The sequence below is a fragment of the Protopterus annectens genome, chromosome 6.part0, assembly GCF_019279795.1.
Source record: "Protopterus annectens isolate FY-2018-M chromosome 6.part0, PAN1.0, whole genome shotgun sequence".
Taxonomy (NCBI): Eukaryota; Metazoa; Chordata; order Ceratodontiformes; family Protopteridae; genus Protopterus; species Protopterus annectens.
Genome location: NC_056737.1, coordinates 861267411 through 861290477, shown reverse-complemented (window position 1 = coordinate 861290477; position 23067 = coordinate 861267411).

The following is a 23067-nucleotide window of genomic DNA, read 5'->3' as shown; positions in this document are numbered from 1 at the left end:
TTCACTGCTATATTTTACAAGTATGCATATGTTACTGCTGTAGAATTCATTTGAAATTTTAAAACCAGGTCACTTAAAATTCTATGTGATTAACTATAATGTAACTCCACATACATTTCTTCACCTTCAAGCATGTTTATGACTAAATTCTTCAGAAAAGTCAAAGTTTCTTTTAAAAGATAAGATTGGGTATATTGTGCAGGAGTCTGAGAAAATGTAGAAGTTACTTATTGAAAACATCAGTACCCACTTAAAAAGTATACATGCCTCCTACTTTTAAGCCCATATTTCTTTAGTTAAAAATTTTCCTCAGTAAAATCAACTCTGGAGTATTTAGAATTTTCCAAAATGAACTGGAATGTTGAAGTCGCCTTATCATTTAATGTTCTCTATCAACTGCCATGCAGATATAAGGAATATATGAGTTATTTCTTACAGGAAATGAAGACTATCTTTTTCTCAACAAATTTAATTTTCTTATTAGAAATTTAAAAAATGTGTCCTACAACATTCATGGGGAGAATAATCTGGCTCCCTGTCAGACTTTTGTGTCTCAATAATGCAAATCTCAAAACTATGAAAATTTAATGCTGCTTTAATACAAGTAATAGCAAACCTTCTGTCACATTTATGCAATTAAGGCATTGCTGCAGGGGAGGGGAAAGCCCTTGCACCCATCAATATTGGGACTACACTACCCTCTTTGCTTATATATACTATGTCTGAGACTGTTCTCACTCAGAGAGAGATACAGCAAATTCAAAGTTAATACATATTTCTCTATTACTATAATTTGATTTTCACAGATCTGTGGATCATTTCTATGGTCCTTGAATTTACAATGGGAACCCTTTTTAATTATACCAAATACAATTTACCATAATTTGGAACAGTGGGCAAAAATAACATTCTTTTGCACTTTTGGGACTCAGTTTCTATTCCCAAATTTGTGAGAAACACCCTTGAAATATCAATCTTGTTTTCTATTACCCAAGAAATTCAAAATTAAGTTAAAAGTGCCAATTTTAATGCAGTTTTTAAGGACAGAAAGTATTGTTTATATTTGTCTTATCCAAGGTTCACTATTTAGTTGAAATTACAAAGAAGCACATAGATATATAACAATTAAATGTGACATGACACTTTGAGGTGAATAATTCTTTCAGAAATTTTTTATGCAAAAAAGTTTTTTTTTCTGAAACAAAAGAATAGCCTTAAATATGTGGTACTTATGAATGCTTGAAGTATTTGGAAAAGGACAGACTTAAAAGAAAAACATTTATGCAACAGCCACTGGTGGATAGTTTCTACAATTGCAAATAGCATTGCTTGAGATGGAACATTATGAAGATCTCTGGCAAGTTAGATAATGATGATGTGTTATGAGCCATCCATGGCGAATGATGCCAGGAAAAGGATCGGTGTGATATAGTTGTCAACATTAGTAGAATGAAAGTGAAAGAAGAATATCAGGTTTTAGACAGGGACAAGAGTACTGTGGAAACTAGAAGATTATTATTTCTTAAATAATGTATAGAATTGAGAAAGAAGAGAAGAGCAGTGTCATTGTGGAACGGCCAGAAATCATGAGGAGATGGTGACAAGAGATTGTGACACAGGGGTTATGGTAGGAGTTGGGAGGTGATGCATTTCTCAAGAGTGTTTGAGAGGGTTGAGAGAATAGTGATATGTCTGAAAACTGAGATGTCTGATAAGGAATCACAGTTATTTAATAACAGTAATATAACAAATGGATAGGAAGGGAGATTCCAGGATAGCTCTATTCAGTAAAATGGATATAGCGTGAGCTATGACATTAGCTGCTAGCTAAACATATTAAGAAGTGAGGTAATCAGGAATAAAAAAAACATTATTTGTTTATTTTTTAGAAGATTTTTTTTATTTTTGCTGTAGGGGCAAGTTTACAGTGATATGGTCAGATTGTGGTCAGAGGTCCTTCGTGTGGATGTGAAAGGGTTGAAGCTGATCATTGAGAGGGAGGACACAATGTTGACGAATGGAGAAATAAAAGCACAGACTATATTAAGGTCTGTTTCTCTGTGGACAAAACTGGTTTGTGATGCTTTGCCAGGAGTTAAAAGTTTGGATATGGTGAACCAGAAGTGCTTTGAGGAATAGTTAATTTGTAAGGAGGTGAAGTACTTTTTCTTGTCTAAGTTGAATTGGGCTTTTGTTCTATTTCAGAAATGACAACAGTGTTGGTAGTTGGTTGAGGTTTTGTCAACTTGCCAGGTGTATCAACCTTTGTCTCTTAGTCGCATTTGTTGTTTGGTGGGTGTAGAGAGACACATGGCAGGGGAAGATATGACTCTTTTTTTCTGACTGAGATATGGCAGTTGAGTATGTTTAGGAAGGTGTTGTTAAAGTGGAAAACAGCTTCATCCAAAGGAATTTGTTTTAATATATTCCAGTTAAGTAACTGGAGGGAAGAGAGGAAGGTATCCAGGTTAAATTTTGAGACATGCCTGAATGAGTTGCAGATGAAGAGTTTGATATGTTTAGGTAGACCAAAGATTGCAAATGTAGGATCATTTAGGGTATCTGATAAAATGGCAGACTGTGTTATGTGCCAGGGTTACTGATTAGGATACAGGTTATTGTATAGGATGTACCTCAACTGTTATAACACCTGGTAAGGAATTGGAATAGTTGTGAAAAATTGCAAAGATTTATACAAGGATGAGGGCTTATGTGTGTATGTGTGTGTGTGTGTGTGTGTGTGAGGGTGTTGGCCAGTTAATATTTATGTTGCCTAGTAGGATGGTTTCAAGAGAGATGTGGGAAGATGTTAAGGACAGAAAGACTATTAGTGGTGTTACTGGGTAGGACATATAGGGCGATGATACCTACTGATTTTGTCAAAATTATTTTCAAGGTGGAGATCAAGACATCATCACTGAAGAATAATTGGATAGATTTCAGATGAAGGGATATTTGAATGCTGGTTTGTTAGAATATGTTTATGCCACCCCCTTTTTTGATGGGTGATCTAGTCATAGGATACTATAGCCGGGGGGGGGGGGATTACCATTGGAGCTAACTGCAGCTTTAACCTGGTCTCAGTTAAAATCAGTACATCAGGGTTGTGAGACTGAATCCATGAATGGAAGGAAAGGAGGTTAATTTTTGTATTTTGAATGTTTAGCTTGAAAAATCTTAGATCAGAGCTTTTACACGTGAAATTAGTTGGGGTTGGGTGGTGAAAGTGTGGAGGTGGTGCTTGGGTTCGGGTGAATATCACCACAGAGTAAGAGTGTGGAATTTGTGGGAAGAAAGAAGCAGATGTGCTTTTTAGTGGTTTGGAAGGTATGATCTTTTGTTGAAAAGAATAGGGGAGGTAGTATGCTTTCATGAGTTATATGAAGGAAATGGAATAAAGGTAAGGGGATATAAGGTTGTTGGATGTGATGGGTAAGGAGCATTGGTAGGAGTTCCCATTGTGATAATGAAATTTTATAAAGATGGTAGTCGTAGTTGGTGGTTTTCATTATGATGCAATGGATCACATTGCTACCTCCTAGCAAGAATTTCTTTGTTCTCATCTGAAGTGCCTCCTGTACAGACTCTGCATATCCTCCTTGTGTTTATTTGGGTTTTCTTCAGGTGCTACAATTTCCTCTCACATTTCAAAGACAAATACTACGGTAGATCTGGAACTCTAAATTGTCCATAAATGTGAGTGCATGCATGTGTGATATGGAAGAAAGAACTGGCAACATGTCTTTTTCTTCTTAGCCTTGTAAACTCTGTAGATAGTGGGGGCTGTCCATGGGCCATCTTAGGCACCAGCTGTAATTGAGAGAGACAGAAAGGGAAATTGGCATTTGGTAAATAATGCTGGAAGGAGAGGAAGAAGTAAGAGTGACGTGTGCAAAAATATTATTGCAGGTTTAGTTTATGGATGAGTATAATTGTAGAGAGAGTAGTATGAGTGCTAAAAGACTAATTGCTACATGCATTTTATCATGTGGTGAAATGGGGGGTGTTTTCTGTCACTGGTACAGTTTGTTGAATTATGTAATGGTCAAAGTTTATTATATCAACCATTACATAATTCAAGGGTTTTTGGCCTTTTTTCCAGTTTGTGTGACCCGGGAGTTAGTTAATTTAATATCTAGATATGTGGCAGTAGAGCGAGTCCCCATGTAAAAAGTCTTTTTTTTTACTTTTTGAAATAATAAAGTAATCTATTGCTATTACTGGGTTGCAATGATTTTTAGTGGTAATTAATTGCAATCACAGGCGAGTTTGTTCAATCTTTTATGTTTTAATCAAACTTTCTCCCAATTATTCATTATAAACTCCTAATATATACATCTGTATATATATATATATATATATATATATATATATATATATATATATATATATATAGATATAGTTATATTAATTAACGTAGTGTGTGTGACTCCACCAGTTAACTGCCCCACAGGTAAGCCAAGCTGGCATTAGTTTGAGGCCAGCTGGGAAGCACTTATGTGATATAACATTTTCATAAAGGCAAGCATGAGAACAGAGATAATTAAGCAGAGCAGTGGGGTCTCACCCTTTAAGCCACTGCTTCTGAATGGTTCATTTCATACTTCTCAACTTTTACCATCACAGTTATGGACAAAGCAAAAATGGATTAGGTAAAAGGGCCCAAAGAAGGGACTCTTTTCAAATGCTGATTGTATTTACTCAGAAATTCTCAAAATAATTTGCAATAGTAGAAGATACGGACCAAACATTTTAGAACAAAATAGGCATGTCCCTTCAAAATGTAGACAGTTGAGAGGTGTGCCTGCTTCTATTTCAGAGGTAGGCTGTTTTAAGATGGCAGAAGTCTTTGGGAAGTCCAGAGGAGTCTGGAATGCTTATATGTGGATATATTTGAGTTGAATAGAGAGACTGTACAAAGACAGGCCCATTGGTTTGCAGGCAGGAGTTTAATGGAATGTTTGCATTTACCAGGTAGGGTTCTGATAGAGGAGAATCTGGAAGTTACCTCTGTTGTAACGGAGGGCTTTGGGAAACAGATTTAATTACAGCTAAGACGGTGAATGATACCGTGTGCTTGTGAATTATAGTACAAGGGGGAGACACTACTGAATCACATTTGTATGGCTTCATTCAAAATTATGTAGAGAGAGACTGTTAAGCTGTGTGAATAATCTCCTGCACCTGCTTTATACTGTAGGCACAAATTTGGAAACAGAATGAACTTTTTTGTTTTATCACAAGTGCAGTTTGTGTTGCCTTTTATCACTGCTTATTATCCTGGCAAATGTTAAGCCATCTTTATGTAACCAGATATCCCTATTGACCAAAACGGCATACACATGTATGTAAATATTTACATATTTAGTAAATAAAAAAGAGAGAGAAAACGTAAAAACAATAAATTCATATTTTGAAAAATGTCCTTCCTTTGGGCCCTTTTCCCTAATTTATTTTTGCGTTGTTCATAGCTTTAGTGGTAAAATATTTTATGCAGTATCTACTCAATTAGAGGGACTTTTTCAGGGCAATTAATATCTGTGTATTTTCTTACTAACCTTAGGAACTGAAATGTACAGTGATGATAATTTGCATGATGCATAAAAGTAAACAAAATAAACTGAAATGAAAGAAAACAATATGGCACATCTGAGAAAAAGATGGAACTTTTAGTGAGATAGCAGCAGACTGGTTAGTGTAACAGAAAGTAGTAGGGAAACTAAAAGGTTGGCACAAAAAGAGAATACGGAATATATAACTAAGGGCAGCTAGTGCAGAAATTGAGAAAAGAAACACAGAGCACAAATGGACAGAGATGAAAATATAACTCGGACAAAGACAATTTTCACTATGGGAAAAACAACTAAATTAAAACTTAATATTCCTCAAAAATACTGTTTACTGTTTTAGTTCTAAATATTCTCTCCCCGGGATTGATGAAGCTTGGCGCAAGGACAGCATTAGCCTTGTGCTGACCGTGCGGCATAGATATGGCGCAGCAGCGCCACATGCATATTAATGAAGGTGCGCTGCCATAACGGCCACATGCATAGGAAACGTGTACGAGTGCAGGGGGCATGTTCAAGCGCTGCACGGAGGCGTGATCATATCGGCTGCATACGCGCAACCTAAAATGCTCACTAGTACAGTCTGCTTCCAATAGTCCAATAGTAATCACTCCTGTCAGTGTCCATGGATACTAAAATGCATGCAAAGCATACAAGACAACTTGCGAACACCACAATAAGAAGTAAACACAAAGGCACGTAGCTGAATATTGAGTCCCCGTCCCTCAACAAAGATATGTAAAACCCTGTGCCCGTATTCCATTGTAGTGTCCCTAGTTATACCAAGTGGAAGCAAAATGCATCATGTTAGCGGGCTGCCAATTGCCAAGCCTAGCCCAGTGGTTTGGGTTACCACCTGTCCCACATCGTGAGGGACAGCACCTTCTAGGCAGGTGTGTCCATACCAAATTCATAATAAATGTGAAATGTCCTGCGATAGTAGGACATAATTATGTCCCATATGTTATGAAATAGTCCCATACAGTACATATGTCCGTATATAAAATACATATATGTCACAAGAAACAGAATAAGCAAGTAAACGAAACTGAATAAGCAACTACACCGCTACAACAATAAAAGCTTATATGTAGGCATGAAACTAAAGTACTATCCTTTGTAATGACCGTGGGTATGTGTTCGCCTGTAAACTCAGATGTGTGTCACGAAAATGTCCCATCCAGGTCATATGAAAAGGTGGCAACCCTACCAATGGTCAGAGCATTCGCTCAATATCTGCCCATTCACAGTCCAAGACGTTCTTGCCAGGACGGCCCATAGATGAACAGGTATTACCCGGGTCTACCTACCATGCCATGAAAGATAAGTATTTGCGAGTACTTATGTACAGCATGTGGTTGATCTAAACTGTTAGTGTAGACCTCACAACCATATTGGTCCCAGAGATATGTAGTGTACGCAATGTGTTCTGCTGACTGTGCCAAGGGCCATCAACTAGAGAAGGGATGAATGTTGATTGTGGAATATGGGGGTGGGGGGTGACGGGTAATGTAATATATCGCCAATGGGAGACTGGGTTGGATGCATAATAGGTGAACTGGAGGTCTATGAGGGAGCGGTGTGTGAATCAGGAAGATAACCAAAGAACAAATATACACATCCATAATTCAATCCCACAAACATGTGAACATTAAAATGTGCAATACACATGTTAAGAAACGTTACCGGCACATACCCACATAATGGTCTGGCCTGAACTGAGCCATCCAACCCCAACACACCTGGATGCATAACTGAATACCCATCATCCCCTTCACAGCAAACCCCCCCCCTTCCTGAACGTCCACCAAAACCAGCCATACTTGGGCTGCTAGATAGTCGCGGCCATATCTGCACATAGTGACCCCTACCCATATCTAGTAGGCAGTCTCACCCTAGGCATTTTCAGGATTGCAAACTATGTATCCCTTGCATGTATAACCCTACCTTACAGCCGTAAAGCAAAGATGGTCATCGTTCCCCACAATTTTTGGATATCCCTCATGGGATATGTATCTGTTCTAAACATTAGACTTGGTGTCACAACATGATGTCCAGTCCTGTATACATCTGGACACAAGTTGTATGAGCAGTAGCTGTCCACAAGACTGCTCAGCCTCCAGCCGGTCCTGCAGAACCTATGACCCGGGATTAAACACCTGACCGTGATGCACGTCTCCCTATATACATTATCGGGAATATATACCTTACACATTTGCATAATGGCAGTCGGATATAGGGTGCTTAAGGTGCTGTAAAGCAGACGTAAGTAGGGTTACCACCTGCCCCACCTTATGAGGGACAGTCCCTTTTTTGTTAGTTGTGTCCAGACCAAATATAATGCAATGGCAAATGTCCTGTGATAGTAAGAAATATGTCCCATATATCATGTAACAGTTGCATAAAACAGTTATTTATGTAAAATACTCAAAGTTATAAGAAACAGGTGAAACAAACAAACCACTACAAGAATAAGCGTTAATTTAGGGAAATAAGTAAAGTTCTAACCTTTGTACTGACCATGGGTATGTGTCGGCCTGTAAAGTCTGATGTGTGTCCCGAAAATGCTCTGCTTTGGCCATATGAAAAAGTGGCAACCCAAGACGTAAACGGGTATGCAAGTGTGTATGCGTGACAGTAGGTGGCGGTGATTCAACGGTATGGGAAATGTAAATGAGCATGTAGGTGTATATGCATGTGTATGTACAGACCGATATATACACACACACACACACACACACACACACATATATATATATATATATATATATATATATATATATATATATATATATATAAATATATGTAGATATGAAGAATGAACATGGTCACACTATAGGAAATCCCCGTAATAGTTAGTTCTGTTATATATCAGGATGGCCATTGGTGAGCACACCTCTGCAACCCCAACCACAGGTAGAATGCTAAAAGTGGAACGAATGATCTCCCCTTGCTATGTCTGACTTTCAGCTAGGTACAGGGCAGTCCTGGTCCCCAGTCAGACAAGCTTAAACCCGGAAGACCATATGAACACTCTGACAATCGAACACATGTATGTGCCAGGACTATAGGCTGTAGAGGTCTGAATATCCTCAGAGTGAGTCAACATGCAGCATGAGTCCAGAGCATTAGGGAGTAGGGAATGGCACATGTGTAGTAGTGCGTTTTTCCCAACAGGTAAATGGATACCTGCTGTGTAAGTGAAGTGATGAGGCATGTGTTCGGGTAACTATGCACCATGGGTATACATATAAATGAGGCAGAACACCAATAGTGTAGTGGTTAGAGCATCCACCTAACGAAAAGGCATTCACGGTTCAAGGTCGACAATAGCACATATCATTTTCCTTATGGAATTAATGTTGCTCTGCTGTAAAGCCAACATTTAAACATGTAAAGGTGAACATGTGTATCGCATGGGACTATTAACCAGATCCTTTCAATCAAAGTGGTATTGTCATAATGTATAAGGCACAAATAAGCATAAATAAGCAACAGTAAACATATGTAAAGTACAGTAAGCATAAGCGAGTGCGTCTGCGTGGGTGTAAGCAGCTCCCAGCATAGGAAGTGTATGTTTGTATGTACAGATGTAATATATATATATATATATATATATATATATATATATATATATATATATATACACATACACACACACATATATGTGTGTATAGATATATATATATATATATATATATATATATATATATATATACATGAGAAATATATATATATATATATATATATATATATATATATATATATATATGAAGAATGGATGTTGCAACAGTAAAGCATACACAAGGGATGTGAAGGGAATCAAGAGCAATGTTGGTATTATAAAGTGCTTTCAGCGTATGTCATAAAAAGCTGCTCAGGAGTAAGCAGAGCACTGCTATTCACACCACAGGCAGGGTATTACTACTGGGAGTAACATCGTTGAAATGCTATGTCTACTTTACACACAGGCAGAATGTAGTCCAATGCTGGGACCTCCAAAAATTGGAAAGCGCAAATGGCCGTATTCAATAACACCAGGAAAGGCACGTATGTGCAAATATACATGGCGGGAGACCCTGTGAATACACGAGGTGGGACAGAATGTGTGTAGGGCCCCAAAAGCTCTGGAGAGGGAAATGTGCAAAGGTGTGTCATGGCGATAACAAGTGGATAATGGATGTTACACCTGTAAATTTAACACGGGTGGGGTGGAAGAACTATGGGTATGCAATTATGGATCCAGGCGTGCCAGGGTTGGATGGGCCAGTTCTAATGGACCGCCTCGTGGAGGTCAGCTAGGTCATAATAGGTATATATGCATACTCACATGCAGACAACAACATATGTTGATGTACAAATTCTGTAACACATGCATTCCATTTGTTGACAAAAATAATAGGAATGTGCCCATACAAACATCGACAGTACATGGAATAATAGGCTGTGGAGAAGAGGGACAGGTCGAATCACACTATCACATTCCAATTACCATCGGTAATCCCTACATGAACATATAGTGACATCTGTCCGCTGTATAACGTGCTACATACTGATTACAAGATGACTGGAATGTGTCGGTGTTATAATGAATAAGGCACTAGTATACTGTTGAATTTTATAAACATCATTACACATGTGTAAGTGCGTTTGAGCGGGGAATGTATTGACACACTGATGTACATATATATAATTTTATATATAGATATATATATATATATATATATATATATATATATATATATATATATATATATATATATAAATAGCAAGATATGAATATACATGTACGAATACATATGCAGATATGTCTGATTATATTAATGTAAATATATATATATATATATATATATATATATATATATATATATATATATATATATATATATATATATATGTTATAGTGAGATACACATGTATATACCTAGGTTATGTTGAAGCAGTTACGGGTAACATGTTTAGACCGGGCATATGTTGGTGGGAGATCCACTCAACAAACGTCTACTTACCACCCCCGCCAGCTAGGCCCATGAGACATACAGACATGCAATAAAGGTAAATACAACACTGGTTCCCAGACCACCGGCAGGAAACTACCAGTGGGAGAGATCTACAAGGTCTACACTTTAAACATGGACAGCGACGTCCCTTGCGGGACACAAAAAATTTGGTACCTTCAACCAATGGGGGAACACCATTAAGACCAGGATGTAGCTGTACACAGAACAGTAGGTTATGCAAGCCTGATAACACATGGGTTGACACAACGTATGACATGTGTCCCGACATGGGGAGAGTGGGCAGTGTGTAGGTGTGTGTTCATATCCCACCTGCATCCACCTGCGCCCACAGTAAGGATGAGTGCTGTAGAGTAGTGGCAGGTGGGGGAACTATGGGTATGCGATTATGGGGCTAAGCGTGCAGGTGTTGGCTGGCAGACCCATATTAGGACTGCCCCGTGGGTGTAAGTAATATTCTGATGTGGGTATAGTAGACGCCCATACTTCCCAAACAATAAGAGCACATCTACTGGACAGTGGGTAAACCACTGGGGGAATACATAGGGACCATATCATTGAACTGTCCCCAATTACCAGGCACGTCCATGATTACGAATCAGAATCTTAACACAGTCTCAACTAAACCATCCTAGAACCTGTGATATTAGGAGGAAAGGTGGCGGAATACACGTAATGAATAATGACAACATGTAAGAGTCATAAACTGCATGCACCTCAGACAATGTGTATGAATACATATGTGCTCTGCGTCCGTCTGTGTGTCAGGTTAATAGCACCAACCTTCTAAATGTGTCCCTGAGGTTGTTATGCAGTGTCCCTAATTCAGTGTTTATTCTTCCCCATTCGTATGAGAGGTCTGATAGTGAGAGAAAGCGCATGTTCCACCAATTACCTTAGAAGATTGATAGAATAAAAGGTTTGGGGTTGTCACCTGTCCACCTTTGCGAGGGACACTCCCCTGTGGGCAGTTGTGTCCTGCATAATAACTGTAATTAAGGCAAATGTCCTGTGATTTAGGGCAAACACTACCTATATTGTCTGTAGTAGTAGCATAAAACAATTATGTTCCTCTGAAACACCTAAATGTTATAGATAACAGTATAAGCAACTATAATGCTACAAGAGTAACCTTTTATTTAGGTGAAACAGTGAAGTACACCCCTTTCTACTGGCTGTGAGTGTGTTGCCCTACAAAGTCTGACATCTGTACATACAGGTTCTATAGGGTTGCCACCTTTCCACATGGCCAGAGTGGGACATATTCTGTAGAAATGTCAGACATTCCAGGACTAAACATACCTACAGCCATGCATAGTACAGGATTACACTTATTTGCACAAATAAAAGCTTAATCTAGTTGTATTTGAATTGCTAATGCTACTACACATAACATATAGAAGTGCCATATATAAAATAACTGTTGTATGCAATTATTAATGAAACATAGAATATAATAATGTCCTGTAATCTGGACATGTGCTATGTCTTGATTATTTTTGCACTGTCCCTTGCAAAGTGGGACAGGTGGTAACCCTAAAGTCCTACCTTGGCCAATTGAGAAGGTGGCAAACCTATAACAGGTATGCGGTAGCATGACCCATCCGACGGATGTGGCTATCACAACCCAACTACTCATTTGTAATGCAGGGTCTTGGTTCCTATGTATCAGCCAGACAGGAGCAGAGTGTATGCAGAACACACAAATATGATTAATTCACTGGACAGGCCGCTGATTCTGTACAGTCGAACGCCATGCCGTCGCTTAATGGGCAGCCATTCCTGATACTGTAGTCATGTAGTCTGATGTGATAGGCATTACAAGGTGGGAGCAGATTGTAAGAGGAACACACAATTATGAATGATTCACCGGACAGGCCACTGATTCCTTGCATTCGAACGCCATGCGGTCGCCTAATGGGCAGCCATTCTTGATACTGTAGTTAGGAGTGGCCTTAGGTCAACTGGTGCCCTAGGCAGAGGGCACAATGGCACCCCCCACCACACCACCCAGTGCCCCCATCCTGGTCTACCTACACCAAATAAATACTGGTAAAGTGCACCCACTAAAGCGGTGTCCTAGGTGGCCGCTTAGTTGGCCTATGCCTAAGGCCAGCTATGACTGTTGTCATGTAGTCCGATGTGACAGGCATCACAAGGTATGTCTAAGAGGAACTCATGAATATGAATGAATCTCCGGACAGGCCGCTGATTCCATACAGATGAACACCATGCTGTTGCCTAATAGGCAGCCGTTTCTGATACTGTATTCATGTATCCCGATGTAATAGGCATCACAAGGTGGGAGCACATTGTATGAGGTACACACAAATATGATTGTGTCACTGGATAGGCCGCAGAATCCGTACAGTCGAACTCGATGCCGTCACCTAATGGGTGGCCATTCCCAATACTGGAGTCATGTAGTACGATGTAATAGGCATCACAAGGTAATATTGTGGTCCTTGCTCACACCCAGGGGTGTGAGTGACAGATGCAAGCACCAATGCTGGTGCATTAGCAAGTGCGGGAATGAGCAGGTGTAAGCGTGTCTGGCTACCAGTATGCGAGTATTGCATTGGTTAAGCAATGTAGAGGCTAATCGAGCGTAAGAGGCTGTAACCAGAGGATATCATACAGCGTGCTCATTCAGCAGTATATGAATGTATCCCATCATGTAGAAGTACATGTGAGTGTTTATGTCCAGCATATAGGTACATACATATATAGAGATGTATCAGGGACATGCCATGTGGCAACAAAGCATTACAAACGAATGAAACGGGAAACACCAGCGACACCTGCATTATGTAGTGGTGTTGCTCTATGTGATCACAAGACTCCCTCAGACAGACAATAGTTGTACATTGGCCTTATACATCACTCTGTGCATGTAATGTACATTAACACAACAGTACCTGTCCAGTCATTATGTGTGAACAGTACTCCTGCAATGTGCAACATCATCATCATCATAAAGGTAAATGGGGTAACCATAGAGGGACCGTTAGTGTTTTGTGTACAATAGGGCCATCCTCCTCACATGTACCTTAACCATGTAGGAGTGATGTGCATACCAGGACCATGCGCCTGAGGGACAGTGGTGAGAATAACAGTAGTATGTTATGATGCATATTACAAGGGTTTCATGTGTCCAGTGGGCACGTGTGTGTAATGGACAGCTATGTATAGGGAAGAAGGTGTCCTAGGAGCTGAATGGCCTTATGTGTCCGTAGGTGAGGGTCAGATGTTGGGGAAGGAGTGTAGGTATGGCCATGGAGGATAGGTAGGAGCACAGAAATGACAGCATACAGGGTTGGAATATGACACATATGGGGGGGAGATACACCCTGGATGGGGATGGGTCTTTGGCATTCAAAAGCCCATGGGAACAGTGGGATGGAGGTCTCCAGCCATGGGCAACTGCCACTGCACCTACACAGCTGCAAAGGAGGCAGTGCTGGGGGCTATCCAGGAGAGGCAGCATCACTCTGTAAATGTGACACTCTGCCCTTGAACTGGCATATCTGGCTTCATAACCCCTTAGGGAGCCACCTACAAAACATGTCCAGGACCGCACAACAGCAGATATGTACCTGTTTGGTCCCGCTCCCAAGGGGGACATGCTCCATCCTCAGTGGTGGAACCACCAGAAGGTGGGGCAGAGCCAACAGAGGTTGATGTTAATGGCTGGGCTCCAGATGTGCTAGTGCCCAGTGCCATGGTCAGCTGAAGTGGGACAGGAGGCCGGGACCTACCAACCTATTCGGCCTATGGTGTTGCATTTTAAACCCACATATGGCTTAGTGATAGACAACAGCATGCAGGATTACGTACGACAGTATGCATAGATATCACCAGCAACCCAACAGATTGTATACATTTGCAGAGGGAGCACAACACATACATATATACCGCATGACAACTGTACAATGTGTAGTAGGCGTGTGACCACAGCTACGAACAGTTGCCCATCATTGGCTTGTCACTGGTAATCCCACACAGTGTCAGTCATACCACTGTCTCATGTGACACATGTCCAGTCAGGGATGCGATCGCAGTAACACATCCCTATCATCATGTACTGTCTGCAATCCCCACACCATGCTTCTGCTGAGCACAGAAGTTTGTTCAGTGTGTAACACAGGAAACAAATGGTTGTACACACTGACCTGTTCACAGATGGCCCTACAAATGGGGTTCCCTCATGAAAAGAGTACGGTCATGTCTGTATTTTAACATGCAGAATAGCCATTACCACACACATGTTAAACAGGCAGTAGTCTCAATGCAGCATAGCTACACTTACATGCTGTAGTTGTGAGGCACATCACCCTCCTGTCATTAGGCTATTTCCCACTGTTGAAAATGATTGAGGTACATCCAGATATCATCTGCGATGCTGTGTCAGAACACCACATCCAGTTACCACTCACAGTGACTGTCATGGCCAGAGAATAACATGTTTCCCTAGATAGTGTACTGTGTTTATCATGCGGATGGCTATGGGAACACCATCACAGCTGTACCTCATGCAATCAGCTAGAGGAGGACTGCAATAGGTGCAGAGGCCATCACCTGACCATTTCCATCTGTTACAATACACATGCTGCTGCTGTGCAGGTGTACACCTTTACATCCACCAGAGAGTGTGTGTGCAGGACAGGCAATGTACACCAGGGAAGGGCTTGGAGACTTCACCATAATCTGCCACACGCTGAATAGTACAGGTTCAAACCTCTGACTACTCATTACTATTACATGTGCATGATGTTACTACATGTTCCACAGAGGCAGCATGTTGCAGTGCTGTAAGAACATGTGTGTAGGTGAGTGAGTGCCATCTGCAACAGATATAGTAGACATACATTAGGTGTGGCACACATGTCAGTCCACGTGAATGAATGCCATTGTCACCACAACCACACTCTAATGGACACACATTGACACCTTTGCCAGGGCGGCAAATACACAATGTAACTACTTAGTTTTCCACACCGCAGTAATGCACAGGACCACATGCACCACATATACATATACATATGCCATGTGCAGGACACAGTGTCACATGCTGCATTCTAGGATATCTGGAGGTTCAATGGGCTAGACCATGTGAAAGTGCATGACAACTGTTGGTATGCCAATGAGGTTTATACTGGGAGTGACTGTGGTTGGGAGCATCACAACCCACACGCAGACACTGGGTGCCAGTACTGTCATGCAGGTATGCATTGCTCCATGGGTGTGTAGTGTTTGGCTGTGCAAGATGGCTGTACAAGGCTGGGTGAGGGGTAATTCTTGCCATTGCATCACCCAACAATGGTGTGCAGTGCAGGGGTGTAGTGTCTGCAATGTCCCACACAGATGGGTACTGCAATATCTGGCCTGACCTGGGTTTACCCAATGTGTAGCCGCCAGCTTGCAAATGCATGCCATGTCTGTGTTTGATAGTCCTTCACATGGACATTGCCTGGGATGTGCATGTCCCACAATACTGTACAGTGACATGTACAGGTGTACCTGGTTTGGCAGACACATGTAGTGTACACAGCCTGTTATACCCCGATATGCCAATACTGGCCTGGTGTGGTGAAACCTGCTTACAGTGAGCAGGTCGGCCCTGCACCTGCATGTATAGAATGGACAGGTATTCCGTGCTGTCAGTGGCATGGGTCCATACAGGGCACATGTGTACAGCATTGTCTGGCCTTAGTGGATCACATAAGATGGCACCACATATGTTGCAGCCATTCAATGTGGAACATAGTGAAGGCACAATGTCCGCATATATGTGCCAATTGTACCACTGTACAGGATGCAATGTCCTCTGCAGGCCACTACAATCACACCATGCCTACTATTTGTCCTCAATGTGCATGTTACTAGCAACATAGTGGTATATCCTAGGCAAGGTTGTATGTGCATGGCACATGGGTGCGGGACATATACCAGGTACTAGTAGGGCTGCATACTTAGTTCACCAGCCCTTTTGGCAGATGTATGGGTATGGCTTGCCAACACAGTGCCATGGCTGACTGACAGCTGTACTCCTCGTGTGGTGGCCAATGTGTCATAAGATGGATACTATATAGGAAAACTACAAAACCCACTCCTAAGCATGTCCAGTGGTAAGACAATCACAACCACCTCTACATAGGTTCTGGCAGACAAACACACACTTGCCATGTCCTGTATACAAACCCCTACCGTATCACACTGCAGCAACACGCATTTAGGGCACTCGCTACAGCGAATACTGCAAAGTACTGTACTTGTCTCATGCAGACACACACACACACACACACACACACACACACACACACACACACACACACACACTTGGCATGTCTGGGATTAGAACACCGACCTAACTACTTTACTGCACTACAGCATTACGCAGTTACAGAATGCGCTACTGAGATTACTGGGACACAGCACTCCCAGAGGTGTATTTGTAGATGGGTGACATCATCGGCCTTGTTAACGGTGGTTATAAGAAATGTATGGAGTGTGAGCAGTATAAAGGTATTACTCAGTCCTCAGGCAAACAGGGAGACACACACACACACACACACACACACACACACACACACACACACACACACACACACACACACACACACACACACACACACACACACACACACACACACACAGCAAGTGTGGGACTAGAACACAGACCTAACTACTTTATTACACTACAGCATTACGCAGTTACTGGGGCACAGCATGCCCAGAGGTGTATTTGTAGATGGGTGACATCATCTAGGCTGTTAACGGTGTGTATAAGAAATGTATGGAGTGTGAGCAGTATAAAGGTATTACTCAGTCCTCAGGCAAACGGGGAGACACACACATGCACACATGACAAGTGTGGGACTAGAACACTGACCTAACTACTTTATTACACTACAGCATTATGCACTTACAGAATGCGCTGCTGAGATTACTGGAACACAGCACTCCCAGAGGTGTATTTGTAGATGGGTGACATAATCGGCCTTGCTAACGGTGGGTATAAGAAATGTATGGAGTGTGAGCAGTATAAAGGTATTACTCAGTCCTCAGGGAGACACACACACATGGCAAGTGTGGGACTAGAACACCGACCTAACTACTTTATTACACTACAGCATTACGCAGTTACAGAATGCGCTACCGAGATTACTGGAACACAGCACTCCCAGAGGTGTATTTGTAGATGGGTGACATCATCGGCCTTGCTAACGGTGGGTATAAGAAATGTATGGAGTGTGAGCAGTATAAAGATATTACTCAGTCCTCAGGCAAACGGGGAGATACACACACACACACACACACACACACACACACACACACACACACACACACACAGCAAGTGTGTGACTAGAACACCGACCTAACTACTTTATTACACTACAGCATTACGCAGTTACAGAATGTGCTACCAAGATTACTAGGACACAGCACTCCCAGAGGTGTATTTGTAGATGGGTGACATCATCGGCCTTGCTAATGGTGGGTATACGAAATGTATGGAGTGTGAGCAGTATAAAGGTATTACTCAGTCCTCACGCAAATGGGGAGACACACACACACACACACACACACATAGCAAGTGTGGGAGTAGAACACCAATCTAACTACTTTATTACACTACAGCATTACGCAGTTACAGAACGCGCTGACGAGATTACTGGGACACAGCCCTCCCAGAGGTGTATTTGTAGATGGGTGACATCATCAGCCTTGCTAACAGTGGGTATAAGAAATGTATGGAGTGTGGCCAGTCTAAAAGCAATTTAGAGTCCACCGGCAAATGGGGACAGACATACACACACACGCCAGTGTCGGGTACGGAACACCTGCCTATTTACAGATTACTATTACAATACTTCATATATACGAATCGCGCCACACAGACTACACATGTCAAGGCTGTCATTATGACCATCTGGGAATGCGGACATCAACAGGGATGCTGGCAGTTAAGATGTACATACCTGTGAACCTGTGTGCTTAAAGTATGAATCCATCCTGACCTGGAGTATGCCCATTTGTGGAATGGACGACTACTACCACTATACAGGGTTACAATGGCCATGCCCATACACATAGGCACATAACCAACACAAGGTGTCACTGGGCATGCTCACACACTTAGTAGCACAGGGCTGTTCGGAATGCACTATATGTCTATCTACACAAGGATATACTGGGCATGCTCATAAACTTAGTAGGACAGGGGGCATGCTCACACACTTAGTAGCACAGGGCTGGTTGGTATGCACTACTATGTGTCCATCTACACAAGGATATACTGGGCATGCTCATACTAGTAGCACAGGGCTGACTGGGATGCACTCTGATGCTAAACATAGAAGGCCACAGTGGCCATGCTATTACAGGTAGATGTAAAGAACACATTGTAATGGGCTCTGGTGTTAGTAGTTGTCATTGTTAGCAGGAATACTGCTCTACATATATTTGACACCGATCTTTTACGAATCAGCTGTCATTCTGGGATGCCATGGCTGACAGTAGGCAGGCCTTTGTCACATATCACATGCATCCATGATACAAGGGAGTGTGGATATTACCCAAGTCACATCCGCCCACACAGTGCCATTCCAAGACAAATGTCCTAAACACAGGTTAACTCCCATACACCTACAGGACAACAGCATTGTTTTCTTATGCTAACCAGTGCTAGATGTGTAGCATCCATATTCACAGCTGGCCACTGTAGATCCAACAATGGGGAGTACTGACATCTGTGCAGTGAGGAACATCTGGCTGATGTCTCTGTAGTGCACAATATCACTACCACCATATACCTCAGAACCTAGCACTACCACCATATACCTCAGAACCAGACATTTGGGCCATAACACAGGTACGGACCGCTCCAGGTGGTGTACCCACATACATAAAGGCCACTCACATGTACTGAACGGTCCCCCCATGAAAGGCATCACGGATGAGCCATGTGCAGGACACAGTGTCACATGCTGCATTCTAGGATGTAAACTGCAGACACCACCATGCTCTCGGACCACCACCATGCAACCATACATGTTGTATGACAGACAAGTATACCACCATGTGATCCTTGACCTGTGTACTGTACTAAGCTCTACATCAAGTGTAGACAGTACACATGTACTGACACAGTTGCATCATGTGTTATGCAATGCAATGATACCACTGTCTGACCAGGTCAGCTGTACACATACCAAGGGCCCTCAGTACTGTCCACCATTAGCAGATGTCTATTGCTGTACACCAGTACACACCCCCTCATGTATGGATATGACATACATGTACCTGCCCTGGGTATGTATATGCCACACACACAACATACCTGTAAATAGCATAGCTATTGTAGTCCTTTGTGCAAACAGGTGGCTACAGCCATTACACACATGCACATGGAATGTAAGTCCAAGGCTGTTGGATACTAACAGTACATAAGGTGTGATATCAATGTTGACAGAGGTAACATCCCCACTGTACTGGTCACCCATCATATCATACAACAGTCCATGTGTCATGTATGTTATTACACATATCCACCAATTGTAATGCCCACAAATATGACCAAATGTCAGGATTGTAGGACCTACACACCTGTACGTGTAGTGTTATGCATTCAGATAACATGCGTGTGCAGTTGCTGATGTATGCAGGTGGCATGTATCCTAGTACATCATGCAGCTGCAATGCAGCCTCAACATTGCCAACTGTATATGGTGATATGCTGAATGTACAGAAAGATGTACTACAGGTATGGACAGATGTGTTGAAATAACTAAGTGGCAGGGCATCTTTGCAGATGGATGTTTGCTGTGGACAGCTCACAGGTGTGTCACAAGTGGTCCTACAATACCCTGTGTAACCGGTAAGCAATGGTTTCATTAATTGAAGAACATAACACACAACTTAGACAGAGGTCAGGGTGACAGTGAAGGTAAATCACTTGACACCTGTTAATAGAAATGACATCCTTAGTGCATATATCAGCACTGTTGGCACAGGAAGCATCAGTACAGTTTGTAATGCATGCAATACTGCTGTACGTCTATCATACGTAACATGAGCTAGGCAGGTCTGAGATTCACAGTACTGGCATGTGTGGTTGTGTGTGTGTCCATATTTGTCACGTATTGTGGGGAATACATCTCAATTGTTACTCTCCTGTACACTAGTGTACACATCTGTACAGACTGCAATGTAGAAAGCTGGACATATGCAGGGGCGTGTATCTCATACATATGAGGTATCTGTATGTGCATGACATAGGTGTAGTAATTACTGAATGCCACAGTGTGTGTATGTAGGGCTGACTGGTCCCTGGGCTGAGGATGTATGTTACCATACTGAACTGATAGGACCCCTCCCACCATCCAGGCGATGCATTCATCTATCCATGTTGATGTCCCCGATCTTAGGTGGTACTGACTACCTGTACATGTGTATTTTCTGTGATGCATCATGTAGGTGCACAGTATTGTAATGATGATTTGCACATAGGCAGGGGTCCTCATCCCACCAGTAGCAACTGTGTGCGAGTGTGTGTTACTGTGTCAGTGAAGCTGTGAGTGTGTGTGTGTGTGTGTGTGTGTGTGTTACAGTGTCACTGAATACATGTGTGTCAATAGCTGAATGTGTGGGTGCAGTTGCGTGTTAGCATCCTGTCATGGGAACATGTATTACTGATTCCCATTGAGGCATCACACTTCCCACTGGCCTCTACCCTTGTAATCAGCTAGACCACTCTCTTACCTCACCACTCCATGTAACTGTACCTGTGATGTCACCCTTTATGGATGACATGCCTGTGGCCACAGTAGCTTAATACACAGCTATCATGCTCTTGGAATGGTAGATTTGTTTGTAACGTGGGACATTCTCACTGGTATTTGGCAGCTACACGGTGCATGCCAGTATATTCATACATACCTTTGAGTAGTCCACATTGACATGTGGGACACTTAACTGCAAACACTGACATCCACCAGCACGTGCAATAAGACCTGAAGAAGGACAGCAGAACATCATGACCAACATGCATTTACTGTTGTTACACAAGACACATACTGTTAACAGTATTGTACACCTGTACTACATGGTATATTTGCTGACTGTCAACAGTCCTCAACATTTGTAAACTAAACATATCATCCTAGTCTGTTCACCCTGTGCTTCAGACCATATGAGCAAGTCCCTGCACCGATGGTGTGGAGGTCAGGGATGCAGCACAGGCATCATCATATGCACAGGGTGTTAATGTTTGCCAGAGGCCTAGGTTGCACCATTGGATGACATCATGTGTGTGGGTTTGGGCCTTTGATCTAATTGGGTGTGTGGATGTTATGCATGTGTGTGTTGCAGTGCCCTACATATGTGCCCAGTGTGTGCGTGTATGTCTGCACAGTTCTGTCATGTGTCTGACCTACACAGGGGTATTATTGACAGCTGCAGGCTGTACAGGTGAGGTTTTACAGTTCACGGTGTCCAGCCACGGACATGTGACCTGTGCCTGCCAGGGGTTGCACGGTCTGTCTGATGTCACTAGTCCACTGGAACCATGTCCATGTTGGGACCATCCTGGGCATTGTGCACATGACCTGCTGTGTCGTGGTGTGGAAAGCACAGCACCAGATGCACTGCTGCTGCTACCGCCACTATGGGAGTGGGCATGTACACGTAGACCTGACACAGGTGATGTAGTAGGCCTACATTCATGTGCCCGACGCCTCACTCCTACCAGATGTTCCAACACAGACAGCTCATGCTCGCGGATTGTCATGCCACAGTCAAGGACTCCAACCATGTCACCCAACCGTCTATCCAAAGCATCAGCAATCTGCTGTTGAGCATTTACCATTGCCTGGATGCTGTTGTTTAAAGAACAGACAGCAGCCCTCTGTAGCCTCTGATCTTCTCTGTTGCGCCATTCAGCACGTGCCTGTGCCTCCATTACAGCCTGAAACATGCATCTGGTGACACCAGCTGCTGTGCTCTGTTGTGCAGGAGCATGTTGGTCAGAGGTCCTCCTACGAGCAGCACTGGCCACGTGCCTGTGTGGGGCACCACCAGCAGTTTGGCTGACACCATGGTGTGCAGGCACACCTTCCATAGCCCCCACACTCTACTGTTCCAAGCTACCACGTGCCAACTGTCCTTCCTCTATGGCCACTGGTGATGGGGTATATGCAGGTATGGGATCTGTGTGTGAGGATGAGGTGGATATAGATGGAATGGCAACAAATGGCACAGTTTCAGCCCCTGACAACTCTGCCTGTGACCCAATCATATGTTCATCATCACTGTTAGAGTCTGTGGGGACACTAACATCTCATGTACCGCAGGAGGGCAATGCACCTACATTACCTGTGAGGGCAGACAAGAACTGTATATTACAATCTATACAATAGACACACACACACACACATACACACACGCATGTGATATGACAGAAGGCATGTAACATGCATGTG